At 42.0% G+C, this 21282-nt stretch overlaps 1 protein-coding gene across 2 annotated transcripts in view; it reads right to left on the bottom strand.

Moving 5' to 3' along the window:
* The window catches only part of satb2 (SATB homeobox 2), a 45834-nt gene extending 39302 nt beyond the window's left edge, over positions 1–6532 (bottom strand). For both annotated transcript variants that reach the window (XM_046404189.1, XM_046404190.1), the window contains exon 1: positions 5798–6532. The gene's annotated coding sequence lies outside the window, so the exon portion shown is untranslated. The remainder of the gene's footprint in view (positions 1–5797) is intronic.
* Between the last annotated feature and the right edge of the window lie 14750 nt (positions 6533–21282).

Below are 21282 nucleotides of genomic sequence, written 5' to 3'. Positions count from 1 at the left end.
ATCCCTGCTAGTTTTTTTTTTTTTTTTTCATTTTAACCTATAAAACAGTGCAGAATGACATAATAACTTGGGAGCGAGTGTGCGTGTCGGATATCACAAACCCACAGGAACATCATAGACTGATAAATGCTAATCTATTTATGCAGTTATTATGGGCATGTTGAGCAATACCCCTTTGTTCCAAAGACTGTACAGACTGTATTTAAATAGTATGGCAGTACACAGCACATAACATGTTAACAGCCACTAAAAACATGGCTTTAGCAACACCGATACCAGTCTTCAAACACTATGATTGCTATCATCTGCATCCTAAATCCATCTGATTGCACTGTTTGATAAGGTGGGTGATAGTTAATATCACCCACCTTATCAAACAGTTAATAAACAAGTGATATGAGGAGCTCTTGCACATCTGCTATGGAAACAGGTAACAAATGTAATGTCTTTTTGATAAGGACAGGGTCATGACATGTTTCCCAATTTACTGCTTGTCTGAGCAACCGTCACACCTCTCAGATAAACTGTGCAATTAATTATCAAGAGTCATCTATTAAAACCTGTTTACTATTTAAGAAATATTTCCTGTGAGACTGTCAGAAAGAAAGAAGCCGCTCTGTTTTTCCCACATTGTGCTCGATACTGAGACACGATCACGTTATGATGATAAGCCGCTATCAAATTCCACATTATTACATGTTCTAGACATAACAAATACATACAGAGGGCCAAAGACAAGATTGCAGAGCAAAAATGTGGACACACCCAAAGAAATAGAAGAGTAGGACACAACAACAAACACACCTATAAACAATATGTCCAGCTCAAAGACGTAAACACACACAAACAGAGGCTAACATGTAATTCAAAGCCAGTCTAAACTCTACAAATCAGACGGCTGACTAACGCTGATTGGTAGTCCCATCCATTTGAAAGACATATGGTGTAATGACTGGTGTAAAGAAGTGTAAAGTGGGAGCCGTGTAAGAGGATCTGCTCTCCACTTTTTTAAACCCTTCTGTTCTTTTTAGGTTTATGTTTATTTCCATCACTCTCTCTTGCGCCTTTATTTTTGCCTCACCTGGATTAGGTTTGGAAAAATACTTTTAGTTGAATCCAGCTGTGTTAATGTTAGGCCTCTTATGAAACAAGATGTGAACAAAATGCCAAAATTTAAGCATAAAAATTCTCCTCAGTCAACTTGTCTTTTTTAAAATACAATGAATGAAGAAATCTGTTTGTATGTTGCCCCCTGCCTTCTAGCTCCACTCCTCAACAACTCACACGCCCCCACACGCACATCTTTTCACCGTAATCCCATTGTGATATGTTCTGAGCGTACAGGAAACAGAGAGCAGTAAACACCGCGGCTCCAACGATCGCTCGCACACTCGACAGTCTCACAGAAGAGAGAAGAACAACAGGGATAACAGTGGGGGTGAAAAGTTAAAGCCAAAGAGCAGGACAAGATGTTCAGTCTGTACATTCCTGAAAGCAATAGATCTCAAAGTGTTAGTAAGAAATACGACTAACCTCTAACACCGCAGAGCTGAAGAGAGTAAGTCAAACCTACATTGCCTCTGAGACTTTCCTGCTCTAACTGCCTGTCCTCTATCTCTGTCACCGTTACCACCCGTGTCTGCTAATGAAAGGGTTGCGCCTTTACCATGCAAACCAGACAGACAGAGTGACTTATCAGAGCATTATTAGCTGGGAAGAATGGGAGAGGCGTCGCCTATAGGAAAATATTCAGATACGGCTGCTCTTCCCGTTCGAGATCCACTTTTATAGCAGGGTTATCAAGCTATTGGTTAATGCTTGGCTCTGCAGCACAGATAAAAGAAGGGAGCAGGGAGAGGAGGGGGAGCGGGATTAAAAGCCCTGCTGTCAACCAAGCACACATACTGAATATACACATGCATGTATGCGCAGGGACAGACAGACATAATACAATTAATGTGCAACAGAATAGGCAGAAAAACAGTGAGGAGGAAGCACAAAAATTACGCTTCTCCGAATTTGTTTTTAAAGTCAAAATGGGAACAACATGGAACTTCTTATGTGGCTGTTTATGAGAAATGATTGCTGTTAGGGAAGGTTACATTATTGTGGAATTTGCCGTTTATGGCCATCAGATGTGTTACAGTGAGAGTGTTATGATGTGGGGAGAGTTGGTGTGAGGGGGAGATAGACCTTTATGGTGAACACACACACTAATACACAACTTGTTTTAAGCTGAGGAGAGGGTTCCCGGGCTCTCTCTCTCGCTCTCTCTCTCTCACACACACACACACTCACAGGGGAAAATAAGCAGGGTGAGGGGCTAACACGAAGGCCTCCTGGCAAACAAGTTTGGCTCTCTCATACACATCTTGTTTGATAATATGGGACGAAGGGTTAACAGCGAGCATTTACAGCCTCGCCCTGCCAGAGGATGCACACACATGCTAAAACACACTCGTCTGTACTCAAGCACACAGAATCACACACAGACAGACACTCAGCCACACAAACCACAGCCAGCATGCTACACAGACTCTCTGCTTTAACACTTCCAGGGACCACACACTGACTCAGTACAGTCACACACAGCAGGGACAAATAAGAGTATGAGGTGCAAACAAGCATGCATATGTACAGTACAGTTGCTGGACAAAAGGATAGCCAGGCCAGTGATGCTGGAAGCCTGTAACTGTAAGGAAGTGCGTTACATCAGAAAGTGCTCTCGTTGTTTTGTCCACCCCTGTATCTGCACGAACATGCACACACACAAAGACACACAGAGCAGCCTGTCAGACATACTGAGGGAAAACGGTCACAAAGTAAAACTTTCCTGTAGCATCCACACACACACACACCACTGCCAAACCAATCCACCACAGCTCCCACCAGCCTCACCAGAGTGCGAATAACTTAAAAAAACACCAGGGAGCTCAGGTCCCATGTCCACGTGCTGGGGTTTTCACTTTAAAGGACAGGGATTGATCGTCATTAGTCCTCGTGAGCTGGTGATAAACAGGCTGAATAAGAGACCCTGTGGTGATCTGTGGGTGTATGGAGCAGCAGTGACAGAGCCAGAGAGAGGAGCATCATTAGTGAGGCTCCTCTCAGCCCACAAAGCTTCTCCACTATCTAATCTCCACTTTAATAGTGCAGACACACCCATGGTACGTGTGAACAGATGGTTCACACAGAAAGGCACAACGACCGGAGAGGGAAAGTTACTGAAGATTTCTTGGTCTGGATGAATTGTGGCTGCGTTATTCATGAATATAAGGCGATGAAGTGTCCTCGTGAAGTTCCAACAGATGAGAAATAAACTACCAATTAAATAAAAGAAGACATCAGTTACTGAAAAAATTACATTAACAAGATAAAAAGAAAAAATAAGCTTCATCAGGTGCATGAAATTGCGGACCATAAATAATCTGCGCATCGCACTGGTGCCACTTTGCGGCACTACGGAAAAAAAAAGCGCGTGAAAGACTTGCACACATATTAAAGCTACAGTTCAGTCAAAGCCAAAGAAAATATGAGTGTCCCGCTCTTGTTGATGCCCAAACTCTTTACACATTAACCCCCCTCCCGTGTCAGCTTCTTTAACATGTGAGCAAACTTTAAACAGACAGGCAGGCCAGAGAGCTCCAGCAGTCACCCATCACTCCAGCTGAAACGAATTCATTTCTGCTCGCCGGTGCCCCCCCCCTCATCCCCAAAAAACTAAAACCCAGGATGTTTTTTTGCAGTTATTTCTCTAACGCGTGACGATGGACGCGTCATGCGGCGCAGGAGATGATTGATAGTCGCGTTACCCGATAACGCGTCACGCTGCTTTGATTAATTCTCGTCCTCGTTGTAGCTAATGATATGCATTATATTACATTTACAGATGTGTTTAAACGCTCTGCAGTAAATATGAATCTGAAGCCGACCATTGTCAAAACGCACCTTACCTGCTCCAGGTGAGAAAAGTGACATTTCTATGTGAGCAGAAAGCGGACACTTGACACGTGTTTCATTCTCTGAGAAAAACATTGAAACGCTGTGTGGATTCCTGGTGCTTTGGAAAACAAGAAAGAACGGAGTCAGCCAGCTGCTTTTTTTTTTAAAGGTCACGGAGGACGAAAGCCTCCAGTGTGGAGCAGAAAGTAGCTGCTGTCCATGTAACACACACACACACACACACACACACAGAAGACATGCAGGAATAAAACGTCTTTAAAAATGAGAAGCGGCAAAAATCGCCTTGACTTTTTCTTATTTTTCACCTTGTTGGTGAAACCTGTCGTCTGACCTGTGGGGCTTTTATTCCACATTTCTTTTATTCTCTTCTCCTAATGTACATGACGGTGGAGGGTTTATGTCCTTTATGTTTAGTGCAGGACAAACAATTGTTCCTGACTTGAAGGTTTGCAGAAGGAGCTGTTTCTCATTTCTATCCAAAGGCATTTGGCTTTAGTTTCCTCTGATTACGCAGAGCAGACTGGAGGCCTTTTAGTCCCAAACTTCTTCACAGTCCCTGGTCAGACCCTGAGTTTTGTGATCTCCTCATATTTCTGCTTATTATTATTATTATTATTATTTTATTTTTGAACATTCCAGAAATGTGAAGGGGAATGTGTTGTTGCAGAGGTGAAAGGCCCTTTGCAGCGTCTGTCCCGGGCTTCTCCTCTCTGTCCTCTCGCTGTGTTTTATTCATTATTTGTCCTGTTTACTGGTCAATATGCAATTTGAAGGGACGTAAAACTGACAGGCTTTAAACTCTGCTTGTGTTAAACAGTAACATCAGTAACATATCCCGCAGTAATTGGTCATTAATTATTTATTTATTTTTTTAAAAAAAGTTAAAAAGTCACAAAGTGGGTAGAATTGCTGAAGTGATGCTGTGACCCATTTCTGACACGTTTTCTTGCCCCCCCCTCCTCAAAAAAAAATATTTTGATCAATCTGTGTTTTAATCAACACACACATAACCACCACGACAGTCACGCGCGTTTTTAATTCATTTAAGTGAATTTATTACGATTTAAACGATCCTCAACATGTCCGTTAAAGTAAAAACGTTGCCCGGCTTGAAAAAGGAGCCAAACATAACGACAATATTTATGTCACGGTGTTCATTAACTGCACCGAGTTCTTTCAAAACTCATAAGCCATTTTATTCACCTGTCTACGTCTTGTTGCACACAAAGTACGTCAATTAGGCCCACGCTAACATTACGTTAAAAGAAGAAGAAGAAGAAGAAGAAAAAGGGAAACACGAACATTCCAAGAAGCTGAAATGTCTGGACAAATTCAGCAGTTAAATATTGATCAACCTGTACAAACTTTAACCAAATTAATGTTATTGTATTATTAAAGAAAAACGACTAGCTAATTTGGAAAATAATTACTATTATCAGAGTGGGGTAATTCAAATGTTCAAACGGTCTGCGAAGATCATTATTATAATCATTATTATTATTATTATTATTATTATTGTTATTATTGTTATTATTGTTATTATTATTATTATTGTTATTATTGTTGTTGTTATTATTATTGTTGTTATTAATTAGACTAATACACAAAAATAAAACAGTGATAATAATAGTAATAATAATAATAATAATAACAATGTGTGTTTAGTAACTAAAGACACAGTGACTCTTGATCAATTTGTACTTTTTAAATCATTTATATTCACTTCATAATAATTTACAGCCACTTTCAATCATTTCTTGTTACGAGATTACAGCATGTAGCGTTGGTGTGTGTGAGTGTATGAGTGTGTGTGTGTGTGTTTGTAACTACTTACTGTCTACGGCGTGTCTGAAGCGCTGCTGGCCGCTGAGGAGGCTCTGTCCATTGATCAGGAGTATTGAATCCAGGGCTGGGCTTTGCTTCGGCTCCTGGATGCACGGCGGGTCACGCTGCTTGCTCTGCTGAATCTGGACCCGTCGCAGTCGGACCGGACAGCCGCAAAGAAAAAAAAAAAGTTAGTCTGTGGTGGCAGGCGGAGTGTGGAGTGACGACAGCGCGCAAGGCGGCGGAGTGAGTGGAGAGGTGGAAATGGACAGAGGATGCTCGTCTGCGAGGAAGTTGTGACGGACAGAGAGAGAGAGAGAGAGAGAGAGAGAGACTTTGTGAACAGCAGTAGTGATCTGTCTGTCGTGAAGCCGTGGAGCGCGCAAACTTGATATTTCAGATGCACTTTGTTTGGTCCTCCCTTTACGCGTTCGCCTGGCTCTCAGCTCAAAGCGCGTCTCAGTGGTATAAGTCTGCCCTCCTCTGCACTCATGGCTTCATCCTCGCAAGAGAGAACAAGCGCGAAAATAACGCTGGGAAAACGCTCGTGTATGAAAACAACACAGACCGCCCGAAAAAAAAAAACCAAAACACCCCACAAAACACGAACCTGAAGGCCGACAAGCCGAAAAAGCAAACCCGGGAGCCTAAGCCGCAGCAATCGCGGGATTTGTCGGTGCAAAAGAGACCGGGTTCTAATCAGACTGTGTCACTTCCAATCTTTCCTGTGCCAACGGGCGCACCGACTGATAGAGGGAGGAGAGAAGGGAGGAGAGACAAAGGCAGAGGGGAAGGGAGGGAGCAGTTAGAGGGGGGCGTCAAAAAAACTACTCTGACCCACTAAAGCATTTTGTGGGTCGGATCTCACTCACAGAACGCGTAAAATGATGCACAAGTGTTCATTAGAACTTTAGTATTTTCATAAATTGCCCCTGTGGCGGTTCGAAACGCACCAGGAGGGATGTACCCACGCAAGTGACTCGTGGCCATTGTAATCCTCGGCTTTAGACTAAATTCTTCTTTAAGATTTTTAAATAAAGTCAGTCTTTACTTAATGTTGTATCAACATAAACGGTTGCGTAATGGTTTTCTGCATCATATGTGAGTGAACTGCTCCTCTCGGGGCCCTCATATCAGAGGGACCTTGACATTGGAGAAACGATAGAGCGCTCTCTTGTTGCTTCTCTGTACAGGGAATATTTCTGCCTCACGCAGCACTAACTTATCGTGCTGCTATCAGCTCAGCTCTAATACTTTCACACGTCGGTATCATCCCGCAGACAGTCCGCCCAAGCTGAAGTCCGTGACACGCGTTAATAAGTAGCCTAATAATTAGTCGCAGATGAGCTCTCTGCCTTCGCTTTCCTTGTCCTTATTACACGCCGTGGCTCAACATGATGTGATGTGTGTCAGTGATGTGTGTGTGTGTGTGTGTGTAAATTGAAGTTACTCTTTGCACTGCTTTTAAAAGATGTGATTTGCGCTGTTCAGATCTGTAATCTTAATCCAACAGTGTTTAAATGCCTGACGCATGTGACTGCAGCGCATTAAAACACTATTTCAGGCTGTTCGAATGGCTTTAAAGCGGCCTACTCACTTTCTGTTTTAGATTTCCCTCCTTCCTCAGCTGAGTGACCGACGCTCAGACTTCTACGGACACCAGTGCATCTATGGCCTTACGGTAAACTGCAACAAGGGAGGCTTTCATCCACATTTTAACAAGAGCATGCGCAACCGAATTGAGCAACACCAAAACTAAGCCACAGGTTTGCAACATCTGCAGCACCGAGGCTGTGCGTAAAACGCTCCTGAACGTGTTGGCTGGAGTGCAGCACATTGTGTGGATATGAGAGGAGCCGCGGCGGGCAGCGGTCAGAAGAGGGGATGGCCTCTGGGTGTCATTCAAAACGTGGATGGGAGGCTATAGCAGGGGTCCACCAAGGAGCGCGAGAGAGCGGTTCCGCTTGCGTGCGCCCCAAGTCGTGCGCGCAGCTTTCCAGGAAAAGAGACTGGAGCTGCGATTCAAGGCTGCAGGGGCCTGTTTTTTGGATTTTTGTTTGTTTGTTTGCTTTTGATCAGTAGCAGCTAGAATTTTGAGTAAATGTTAAAGCAAATGTAAATCCCTCTCAGCTCAAACCTTTCCTGATAGACGCACGGAATAAAGTGAACAGACTGAGCTGACAGAAGCTGTTCACTCTTAATTAGAACCTGACCTGCTGTGGAGAGAAACGCTCGGAGTGCTGTGGCTGTCAGGATTTCAGAAGTCTGACTCTTCACCAGCTTACATGTTAAGGCATTAGTCTCGTGCGTCACACTGTGCCAAGTAAACAGCAAAACAACAACTGTAAAACACCGCATCTTTTACTCACCTTTTTTCAGTGAAGCCCGGCTCTCGGCGTCATGACACCTGGCAGCTGCGCGGCTCCCAGAGCTGTGAAGTCAGCATTAACTGGGAGCACCACACAGTGGATAAGAGCCAGTCCGCTTCTCGATGCTCATTCGTCAGTATTATTAAATATGATAATGACGGTGATGATGATGTGGATGCGCGAGGGTCAGACAGTTGGCAACAGTGAGAGAGTGTTGTGTGCTTTAAGAGAAATACACGCAGGCCAATGTGTGACAACCAGTGTGTGTGTGTGTGTGTGTGTGTGTGTGTGTGTGTTTGCACGTTAGGAGAAATGAGAACAGCTTAGTAAACGATCTCAGATATTCCTGAGGATGCTTGGTGACAGAAGTCTGTTGAATTCTTGCAGTTATTTCAGTTTCCCTGTACAGGGCTCATTGGAGGTTAAACACTAAAATCAGTGCTTCTCTCTCTCTCTCTCACACACACACAGGCTGATAAACCAGAGTGTCTGCGGCGATATGAAGCTCAGAACCTTTTCTTCTTCTTCTTCTTCTGAGGAGGAGGAGGAGGAGGAGGAGAGCGCTCCATCGATAGCACATAACCTGTAGCATTTGTACTTTATTCTGTTATATAATGGAGACTTGTCTTGAAAGCGTGTATCTTAAATGGTTGGGGTTTTAAAAATAAATAAATAAATAAATAAACGTGGTAGGCCTAAACCTCCAATTAATGTTTCGTTTCGGTGTTCCTTAAGGTCATTTAAATGTGTGAGGATGTGGTTCATTTCCGTTCAATCCGGTGGATGCAACGAACATTAACTTAAATATTCAATAGTTAATAAAAGAGCTGAATTAAATCCCGAGTGTAGCTGTCACGTCTCAATTTTATATACACAAAATCAACTAAAAAAAATAACGACATTTTCTCCCCACATTTAAGTATTTGAATATCTGTCTCAAAATGGAACCTTATTACGTCAAGATCAGCTCAGAGTCGCGTCTTTGCCGTGGACCGAGCGCGTTGCGCACATCACTGCGCTGCGGACTATTTATTCAGAGAAATGCTCTGTTAACTAACTGCATCTTGTGCATTTCATCTCATCATGCAAAGACACCGGGCTGCAGCAGGCGTTGTGAATTATTGAAGCCCGGTAGGGAATCGTTTGCCTGCCTGCACAGTTTCTCCGCTGCATCACTTACCGGCTCCTTCCCTCTATTTTCCATTTCTTGGGGAAGTTGGAATCTAGGAACGAGACCAAACAAGCGTAAGAAGGCCCGCGATGCCGCGAAGTTACAATAAAATATTGATCCCTGAAATAACCCCGATGGAAAACAAAATTCAGAGGACTGCTGTGAATAATTGATGTGATTCTGCATCCCCAAAGCTTGTGTAAAACATGATAGCGATTGAACAGTATGTGGGGGGGAAATTACACTTTTTTGGCGTGTGTGTGTGTGTGTGTGTATGAAGAACGGCCTGGGGACGGCTCGGTCATGTGGCAGATCACCGACTACTACCCCACCCCTGCGCCTCACCCTCCCTTCTCCCAAAAAAAAGCAACAGAAGGAAAAATAATGACAGACTTTTATATATTTCACATCCGAGGACCAGTCCAATTTATAGAAAGTGATCCTGTGATTTTAAGCAGAGCCGGCCTCCGGCACAAAACTCATTTCAAATTCAAGAAAGTCAGCAGAATAATTTAGAGAAGAATGCATCTGGCTTGGATCAAGCCAAATGAAACATTAATAAATAGCCACAGTTTAGCCTTGACTTTACATTATGAAAGCGTAGCTGAAAGGATGCACGATTATACTCTTATATAAATTAAATGTACTCACTTAGGTTCAAGAACAGACTTTAAGTTTGTCTTGAAATCTTGAAATAAATAACTATGCTTCTGTGAGCCTGCTGCTTGTTTGGCTTCTGACAACCCCGAGCAGAGCTCATCGTGTCCTCAGCTTTTCACGCACGTCGTGCGCCTGCGTGTGCCATCTGTGAGCGCTCTTTCTTTTTTCCACACTTCTGTTGTCACCTTGTAAGTGTGGGACCGCGAAAAGCAGAAGCATCATTTGTGCAAACAGCGCGGCTGTGTGGTGAAGAGGAAGAGACAGAGACAACAGCAGGAAAGTCAAGGGCAGGGCACCAAACTCCTCTTCTAAAAATCAGAAAAGCACTTCTCACACTCACTGTCTTTATGTAGGAGAACGTCTTTAATTGCGTTAGTTTAGAGGGCTGATGAATCGTCTAAGCAATGACCGGGTGCAAAGTGATCAAAACCCACGTGTAACAGAAGCGTCTCACACACATGAGGATTCATGAGAGTCGGTCCCACGCAGCAGGTGAGGGGGACATTGTCTTACACTGTCTTATTACACGTGAAACATATTCGAAACCAGTTTGCTATTCGAGAGAAACAGCACGGAACAGACAGAGAACTTAGAACTCGCTGTAGAGAACCTTTCGGGACAAGTGATGAGCAGGAAGAACGTGCGACCATCCGCGAGCACAACGCGGAGCAGAGCTTTACGTGACAGCACGTCAGCCAGCTGAGATGTTTCAGAAATGCTACCGGATCACCAAGGGGATCTGTCCTCGGAGTTTCCTGATGGGGATGGGAAAAAGTTAGAGCCTGCCGCCACCCGGCTTCCTTTATTCATCTGAACCTGTTCAATTAATGACAGTGTGGTCATTAAACACCCCAAAATGTGACCGAATTTGCTGTTTACGACTGATAATAATAATAATAATAATAATAATGATAACAACAATAATAATTATAACAATGATAATAATAATAATAATAATAATAATGCCAATAGCAGATCATAATGTTTCGAAATTAAATAAGATTAGTAGACTAAGGAATTATGTTTAGGTTTTTATTATTATTATTATCATTATTATTATTATTATCATTATTATTATTATTATTATTGTTATTATCATTGGTGGTAGTAGTATTGATATTATTATTATTCGTCGTGTTCTGAATGAACGGGGCAAACGGTTTTTTGAATTTGTGCGCTTTCCACTTTTCTGCTAAATTAAACGCTGATGCTTAGAATCAGCTCTAATTGAAAAGGAAAGTAACTAACGCATAACGAACAACAGACGTATGACACAAGACAGACTCCTCAACAAAAACCGGAGCAAAAATAAATACATTTTTTTTTTTTGCAGAACATAGATTTTTTAATTTATTTATTTTTTTTGTTGTCGGTGTTTGTTTGATTGGAGCTAATTTTAGATGCAAAAACTGAAAGGCTGCAAACTCACTCACAGTATTTCAACTTTTGTTTTTCCCCTATCCGTTAATATACAGATAGAAGGAGCTCCCACCAGCTTCAAATACATGATCCTGTTGAGTATTAATCCGCCTCTGGGCTCTAATATCTTTCTGGCTGGATTAAATAGTAATTAATCGAGCGAAAGAGGCCCGAATGGCTTGTTTTTAAAGCATGTATCTTGTTTCCGTCAAGGATTAATTTGTCTTTTACCGCACTTTCAACTCTTTCACCAAATTGCTTCCATGCAGAGGTCACGACTCACGAATCCATTACTGCTCCGTCACACTGCGTTTCACTGGGGCGCTCCGTCTACTGCGCAGGCCCCGAGAGAGACTCGACAGGCCACTAATACTGACACGGTTTATCACTCATTATCACCTCCGAAAGACACGAAACGAAATAATAGCCACAATAATAGTCATAATAATAATAACAATAATTCTTTAAATGTATATATATAGAGAGAGAACTTGCATACGTGTATATATATGTGTACGTGTATATATATATATATATATATATATATATATATATATATATATATATATATATATATATATATGTACGTGCGTGTGTGTGTATAAATTATTTGTAGGTATTAATAGGATTTACTTTCATTTTTTGAATTGGACTAAATTCATTCAGATGAACTCTAATTGAGATACGTCGATGCATCATTGTTGTGTCTATATAAATACATGTATACATTCTGTAGGCCCACAGACAAAGCTTTATAGATTCAAGCAATAAAAATTTTGTGAGTGCAATTTTTTTTTTTTTTTTACCTGAAAAATTGAAAATAAACACTTTTTTTTCCTCCCCTAATAGGACACTATTAATAAAAAGTCTAAAAGTTCAAACTAATGCTTTTTCAAAAATCTGTTTATTACAGATTAGATACAAACTGCTCATAATAACACTTTTGGGTTGCTAAATTGTGAATAATGACTGACTGATTGAGGCTCTGGATCCAAAACCAATTCATTAAGAACTCGCAGAGTATTGATTAATGAGACAGTGTCCATGTCCTGTCTACAGAACTGACAACGGCCAAAAGGGGTTTTCACAAGCTGGAGACCCCAAATGTGTTCTTACTGTTGGCTTATAAAACAGACCTAAAAAGGCATTAGCAAATGAACCACTAACAAAGTTAGAACTTTATTGGTGGTGCCATTCTTTGACTGTTAATGTTTACTTTTCAACAACTGCTGCTGAACATGTGTAGATTAACAGAACATTAATGATTTCATTTCTTTTCCTTTTCGATGCACAAAAGTAAAGAAAGTCGAGCCGAAGCCTCTTAATATACCCAGCTGGAACTGTCCTTTAAAGCCTCAAACAAACCGTAGAAACTGTGTTTTCTGAGCAAACTGCATCTATCAGAAACAGCAGCTAAAATGTCCCTAAGAGCTTATATCAGCTTCTCAACGTCTGGGTCCCTTTGAGCTCTGACATCCAACACAGAGGATTGTTTTCCTTTTGGTAAAAGTTGTGGCCCTCGCTGGCAGCCCCCACAGCCTCTTTTTCTCCCAATAAGTTCTTACCTGAAATCAAATCCGCCTGCTTAACGAGGAGGGAGCGAGTTGGAGAGAGAAAGGCAGTTGTGAGCGTCAGCACTCTGCACTATGTCATTGGGCACAAGTATTTGACAGTTGGAATTATCTGTAAATACTTCATTAAACTGTGTATGAGTTCCCCTCTTGTGCCTCATGGTCCACTTCTGGTAAGATTTACAAATGATAACATAAACACTTTGAAAAAAAAAAAAAAAAAAAAAAAAAAAAAAAAGAAATTCAATTCTCATTTGAAAAGAATTGTTGAGGGAGGAAAAAGAGGGGAGGTTGGGAGAATTTGATTGGGGCCCACGAGCAACAAAACAGCGGAGGTCTCTGTAATGAGGTTTGGAAAGTGTGTTCAGTGTTCGGGGGCCAGGGGTTTACTTGACCTGCCAGAGAGATTGTCTTCCAAATGGACAAAGTGCCAAAAGTTGAGCTGTATTGTCCAGGCATTCACTACCAACTACCTATGCTAAATTCAATGTGTTGAGAAATGACGAAAGTGCTCCAGACAAATGGGGTCATCTCATCAAAAAGGTGAGCCTAATTCATCTTGCAATACTCAGCCTGTATGAAAGAAAATGAAACTCTGTCTGTGCCAGTCAACTGTTTATAGCAAGAAGGTTTTAAACACTTCAGCAGCCTAACAGACAAGACTGTCTTTCGATCAGTGCACACAGAGGTAGAAAAATAAAATAGTATGGCTCTAAGATCATTCCGGCTCCATAAAGTCACTCCAAATTCAACTCCACTCCACTTCTGGTGGTCACATTGCTCTAAGGCTGACACAATCGCATTGGCAAACACATACACTCCTCATGTCAAACTGTCTGTACTAATAACCAGGCAGCCAAGCCTCTTATACCTAAGAGCCTCATGTCAAGAGCACGCTGATGTTTGGAGGAAATGGAAACTGATACGCTTTAAAAGCGTCTGCTCTGGCGGAGGAGGTGGACAAGGGGTGGACAAATTGAGGATATTACGGAGAAGAGAATGGATCAAATAAAAAGACGTGTTAAACTGAGGTTGCAGGTGGAGCTGCAGATGCTGCTGTCAGCGGAAGCGAGGGAGAAAAAAAATTGATACAAGAGCATGTGATTGAGAGTGAAGATGAGGACACACTTACAGAACCCCACACCCCCCCCCACACCCCCACCCCCACCCCCCTCCATACACACACATACAGCTCCTACCATGAAGCGTGCTGGTCCCCAGGGTTTCTGAAAACATGCCGTCCGCAGTCAAAGTCGAATTCACTAACTTCGTCTCCAACTCTTTCACCACTAGGACACAGACGAGCAAACGGCCTTGTGGGTAAACAAGGGTGTAGAATAGTGGCTGGTTTCACTTTGCAGGTCCCCCCTCGGTGGGCAGGACCTGCACATTCAAAGTAAATGTCAATCATTTACTGTCAGACACCAATGAGGAAGCTTTCGTCTCCCAAAGTAAATCCCTGTGATTTCTCTAAGGGGAGTCAATGATTAAAAACATGCATTGATGGACAGCCATATTGGCCTGTGGAGTGTGTGTGTGTGTGTGTGTGTGTTGGCTGATTCCTGAGTGGCTGTCAGAGCGATAATGATCTGGTCGACTGTGCGGAGGGTGCAGGGTCAGAGGTGACCTCACTGCTGTGATCTTGTGTTTGTTATTGCTATGCTGCCCTTGGACGGGTTAACATAGCACACACTGCATCAGCTGGTCTGTGCACTTCCTCTCTCTCTCTCTCTCACACACACACACACAGACACACAGACACTGCTCTAAAGAGGTGTCTGAGGGTCACTTCCATATGTGTCGATAGGCCCTGAGTAAACCAATCTAAACTGGTGAAATGTTATCCCACTACAGGGAGGACAGAAGCCAGTTTGCCCCATTGGTGCAGTCTTTACCCCCTAACGTTCATGCATGTTACTGTGGAGTTTAGACAGCTTGAGGCATTGGACATGGACATGGACATTTATTTTCTACACAATACTCAGTTTGCAAGGATTCATTTGTAATTTTTTTAAACAAACATTTCACCCAGAAATGAAAATTCAGTCATTATTTACTCACTCCCATGCCAATCAAAAGAGAAGATTTCTTTAGTCCATAAAACGTTTCTCGAGCTTCATAACCAAACGGTGTTGCCACATTCTCATGAACAACCGTTAGCACAGACCCTCATCTGAAGTGTGTGCAGAAGTCCAAACGCGTGCACACGGGGCATCACAGACGTGCAGCATACTAACGCTTTTAGCCCAGTGGCTGCAGTCAAGGCTTTGGCTTTATAAAGGTTGTACATTGAGCATTTTCAAATCAGTTTGGCATCTGGGCATTTCCGCAGACTTGGATGAAAGTTGAAAGGAACCATTTTATGTACTTTATATTATTTCTTTTTTTTTTTTTTTTTCAGTTGTTTCACAAGTCAGTTGTGCAGCAGTCTTGTGGCTCTCTCATTGTGTAATTTATGGTAATTTTGTTTTACAAAAATCTTTGTTGCAAAAATGTTAGTTGTCCTACTTTATAAGTTGTTTGTGGAACTGATTTAATTTTATTCTGCCATGAAACAGTATGTGCATAAAACATATGCACAAAACAAAAACAAAGATTCAGAACAAAGAACAGACAATCAATAGAGTTCAATGAATATACAAATATCAAAACAATTATATAAATAACTTTAAATATAAATAGCTTAGAAAGAAAGTGAATTTATCACATGTGAATCAAGAATGTTCCCGATATATGCCTTATCATATGTAGAATATTCAGTTTTCAATTCAGTTCAGTTTATTTATATAGTGCCAAGAGAGCAGGTCTAGACCAAACTCTTTAATTAAATTTTGTAATACAGAGAACCCAACATTCCCCCATGAGCAAGCACTTGGCGACTGTGACGAGGAAAAACTGCCTTTTAGAAGGCAGAAACCTCGGAGCAGACCCCGGCTCCAGGTGGGCGGCCATCTGATTACCATTTCACATTTCACATTCAAAACATGTGAAATCATCACATGCTGAAACATCATTTTCCCATTATATTATGTTTGAAACTGCATTTCACATGTCTCACAAGTAAAACATGCTCATTTCAGATCACGGTTTATGAGGTTTTCAGGACTTCCACGTGAAAACATGAATTTCACAAGTGAAAAAAAAAAGGGATAAGTAAATAAACTTCAAGTTGAATAAAACTGAAGCATTACCAAGCATGTGTTTTAAACATTCTTTACAATATTCAAGCCAGGCTTTGCTAAATGATTTATTTTCTGACCACTTATGAATACGTATGAACTTATTGAATAGGTTTCTAATGGTGATAGGCTTATATGTGGATGCCCTTAAAGCACAGTCACAGATCTAACAGGGCTTGATGTATTAAACTGACAGGCCTTAGCCTCAAGATACTTTTGTGGTGTTGCCTCCATACAAATAACAACCACATAAGAGAGGCAGTTGTGCTGACTGTAGCTGTGCCAGCAGAGGTATGCTAATGGTGTCAGAGGATAGTGTGGTGTGCGTCACAGGTCTCCTCTGAGTATGGTGGTCGGATGCCCACCCACCTCCTTAATTTTCATACTTCAAACACCCAACAAAGACCCTGTAATACAGAACATATTGGAGGATGGAGGGCGAGAGCACTGGACATGTGAGACAGACGTCTGAGCGAAGGAAAGAAAGAAGATCGGAGTATCTACTTAATCATTCATTATTTATAGTCCAGAGAAGGTTCAAATCAACATGTTCAGGAACCAGGGCTAGGCCTCATGGTTTTTTAATTGCTCTGCAAATAATCACAGAACAGATACTAGATATGGATCACTCGCCCTCCACCTTTCTCTCCCTCACGTCCTTCTGTCCTTTCCTCTATCTCAGTCCTCCACAGTTTTATGTCCGATGTCACTGGTAAGCTATGTCATTTATGGTGTTTTTTTTCTGACGGGACACAGCACCTGTTTGCTTTTCTCTGCACTTTTCTTTTTTATATGCGTCTTTGCATAAGCGTCTGCATGCTCTTGTACACACATGCATATGCAGATATTTGCCTGCGTGTGTGTGGTGTTTCATGAAAGCTGTGAAATGAAAACAAATGGGAATCCTAAATGAGGAGAACATGACGGATGGAGCTGCTCAGAGGGAACAGAAGCATTAGTGTGTATGGTGAGTGGTCTGGTTTGCCACATGGATTGTGTGTGTGTGTGTGTGTGTGTGTGTGAGGGGGCGGTAATAGAGGAATGGGAATGACAACGCAGATGAGGGGAATGGTGTGATGGATTCAGTGAAGGTCTGACATTGCCAGAACCTGCCATGTGCCACTGATTAACCGGGTAGAGTTGCAATGATTTAGTTGACAAAGCATCACATTAGTGCAGTGGATCCAACTGTGTGTGTGTGTGTGTGTGTGTGTGTGTGTGTGTTCAAGTGTGAGTGTATGCATGATCGAGGGAAACGCCAGATACTTGTTGACATAAAATTAGGTGCCAAAATGTTATGATGACATTGTTTAACTTCTCATGGTGCTATTTTTTTATTACTAAGATATTATTCAGTATGACTGCAATACTTTCTTGGAACTGGTATTTGCACAAATGCAAAACCCTTTCCAGTAACAGCAACAGAAAGACAGGACAGCAATTGTTTGGTCATTATTACAAAACTATGGTAATTATAATATTAGCTCAATTCATTTGAGTTGATTATTGTGATGCTACAAATGACATCCACTTGGGTGAAACCTTTGAGTTTTAGTGTCAGGAATAAAAACAACAACAAAACTCTCCATTCAGACAGACAGTCATGTCTTTCTGAAATTATACAATGGGTTTGGAACTCTTTCATGGATGTTAAGTTCAAGGAGCTTACTCAACTCATAAAAGAACATACAACCATTTAAAAAAAAAAAAAAAGCACCAACAACAAGGATTTAAGTTGACAGCAGAGATCAAAGTCTCTAGATAGATTTTCTGGTTCAGCCAAAAACCAGAACTGACTGTAAACAGTGTGAAACTACGTCTGCTACTACAACTTACAGTATGTCTGTGTATGACTCTATGTGGGTGAGAAGAAAAAGTGTGTGTGTGTGTGTGTGTGTGTGTGTGTCTGTGTGTGTGTCTGACAGAGAGAGAGAGGTGAAAGGGCCAGGTAGACTGGACACATTGGATAAGTGAGGGACAGGAACAGCTGACACATTTCTTAGAGCGAAGCTGGACCTGTTTTATCTCAGTGTGAGAAGAGAAAGAGGGAGAGAGGTCTTTACAGGGACAAGGCCAAGCTTGGCGCTGTGTGGCTGGGAGAAGAGGAGGGGAGGGGGGGAGTGAGATGAGGTTGCTGTAGGTCTGGCAGTCTGTCTGTCTGTTTGCCTGGGAGCTGCTCTTGGGGCTAACTGATTAGGCCATAATTTGAGGGGTGTCTTGAGGCAGCAGCCCCTCTTTCGCCCACCTCCACCACCCATGGGAGGCTGGAGTAGGTGCAATAGGACCCCAAGTGTATCAACACACACACACATACACACACATACACATGGCATGCTTATGAAATGATGGATAAGCAGACACGGGGATTGAGAACAGGAAGTGATGATTTAAACAGAGCGCCAGAGACGCCAGCAACAGAACTAGTTACCCTCGCTCTCTCTCACACTGAAACTGTATGCACACTGGAAGGAACAGGTAAGCTTTGGTTTATGTTTCACATTCACATCGCCAGTACAAAGTCATTTAATTTAAAGAAGCTTTATCAATATTTCATGGGATGAACAATGGATCACACGGCATCTTGTATGCATAAAGAAGTACTGCTTGTAGTAACAATTGCTTGACTCTACTCTAACCAGATTTTAGGTATCTTTTAGAGTGTTATATTCCTAGACAGCGACGAATATAGACTTAGTATATGGTGCTGTTGACTATCAGCAGGATGGTTCTCCCTTCCAAGCCGGGTCCTGCTCAAGGTTTCTTCCTGTTAAAAGGGAGTTTTTCCTTGCCACTGTCTGTTTGCTCGGGGGTTCAGGCTCTGGGTCTCTGCTAAGCATCTAGAGACAATTTTGATTGTATAAGGTGCTATATAAATAAATTGAAATTGTTGAATTGAGCTACTGACAGGTATTTCTACTATTTTGTCCAGCCTATTTATACCAATGAGTCTAAGTAACAGAAATACCTTATATAATGTATCAAAACTACATGCTTCAAAATGATCATGAAGTTGAATCAGCAACTCTCCACAGCAGTTTCAACAAATCAACTATTCGTCAAATATTATAATCTTCATAAATATTGAATTTATTTTCGACTGAATTAGTTTTACCTTATAAATTAGCAACAGAGTATGTTTAGCTCAGTGCAGTTTTACCCAATATAGACAATAACAGTTGTAATTAAAGCAGCATATGATATTTATTGTTGCAGGTTTTAAGCAAAGAAGCTGATATTTATCTGGTAATTACAGGTACTAAAGCACAGTCCTGCTTTGTTTCCCTGTGTTGTTTGGCCATTGCCATGACACTGTGTGGGTGTCCACTGTCAACAAGCAGCCTGCAATCTCTCATTAGATCAGATGCTATTAGGGCAGAGACGAGTCACTGAGCAAACAGTATCCCTGCTTTTAAAACCAGGTTATCTAATCTAGTCAACAGGGATGAGCTGGACTTTGGAGTTCAGGGTGAGACAGACAGAACAGATTGTCTACAAGTATTGTTTGGCACAGAAATAAAACACCACTCAAGATCAGACAAGTCTTCACTGGTCGATTACCATGAGACAGTCCTCATTTGGGGTATGAGGTTTATGAGCAGGGATCAGATAAGAGTTTGTGAAGGTACTTTGTTGAGGGTCAGATAACGTCTGGCGCTAATCATTGGAGATGGTGATGTGGTCCCACTCATGCAGCTGTATTAGATGTGCTTTAGTGGAAGACTGTGTTTTGTAGCATTAAACAAGCAGCTGCTTTATTAGGATACAGTGATTTATGTTCAGTTCTTTTAGTGTGAGTGAAATTAGACAAATTATACATTACACTTAGATAAATCATGTAGTTATTCTCCAGAGGTTCAGTCTTTCTTCCCTCTTAGAGCTTCTTCAAAGCATGATTTCCTACTGAAATGGCAGGACAAATAAGGAATTTTGTACTTCTTTCTTCTTTGTACACTGTAACTGAGAAATACCAGCTTGATTTGGTTAACTCCAACTGATGAAGCCTCATATTAGGTTCTAACTTTAGAATGCATTTTTGCACAAAACGATTGTGGATTTTGTATCCCATCTTTCACATGAGTCGCCACGGTCAGAATGGACAGGAGGAATAATTACAGTGACCACAGACATGAGAGTGTGAGTATTGTTTTCAGAAAGACCTTAAAATGCACTTGATCCTGGACCAATTCTCCTGTATTAAGACTGGCACAGAATTCTTTAGGGAAGACACCTGAGCTCAGTCTAGAAGTCTCAGTTATTTCGCCCTCATGATTATTAGACATTCCAAAAAAGATCCACACACAGTGAATGTTTTTCTGCAATATTTATGTTTGCTTTACCTCATTCATGTGCCCATCTACTCCAACCATTAACCATAAGTCTCTCTCTCTCTCTCTCTCTCTGTCTCTTCTCCTTCATGGCCGAGTGCTTTGGTCCAGGCTCAGGAGGTAGAGGCTGCTGTGTATGCGGGCCCAGCCTGGCCTGGCCTGCCCAGCGTCAGGCTAAGTGCCTCTGACAGCCTACCGCACAGTTATTAACTGTGATCCGCCACCACAGGGCCTGGGCAACCCCGCGCTAAGGGGAGGGTCCACCAGAGGGCTCTGCTCTACACACAAAGGCTGCTTTCACCTTTCTTGCACACTCCTTTGCTCTGCACCATGTACCCTCCCATGTACCCCACCCCCCACATACCCACTAATACATATTTATATCATTTTATACACTGTGCAGTTCATTATGGCCCCATTCATGTGGCCATGGAGCTTCTGAGAAGCTGCTCCATCAAACAGCCAAAGCCCTAACACTGACGGGCTGAAGAAAAATGCTTTTGTAAAGGACAACTGTGATGTTCTTTTATGAAGGATTACTTACATATATAGACTGCTGTAACATACAACCAAGGCATGTACGATGCTGCCTAGCCAGCTTTATGTTGCTGATGGAATGTTGTCCATATTCTTGTGGCTTTTATCCATATAGGTGGTCTGCAGCACTGTTTGTCCTGCACTCGCCTTCCAGTATTCCAGCCACCTCCTTTCTTCCTCAGGATGTGGGAGACCAGAGAGCCATCAGCCCCTTCAAACAACAACACAACACGGGTCATTAGATGACAAAATTGGGAGAGAAAT

Source organism: Scatophagus argus, chromosome 11 (assembly GCF_020382885.2).
Source record: "Scatophagus argus isolate fScaArg1 chromosome 11, fScaArg1.pri, whole genome shotgun sequence".
Taxonomy (NCBI): domain Eukaryota; kingdom Metazoa; phylum Chordata; class Actinopteri; family Scatophagidae; genus Scatophagus; species Scatophagus argus.
This window is presented reverse-complemented; position numbering and strand designations above follow the sequence as displayed.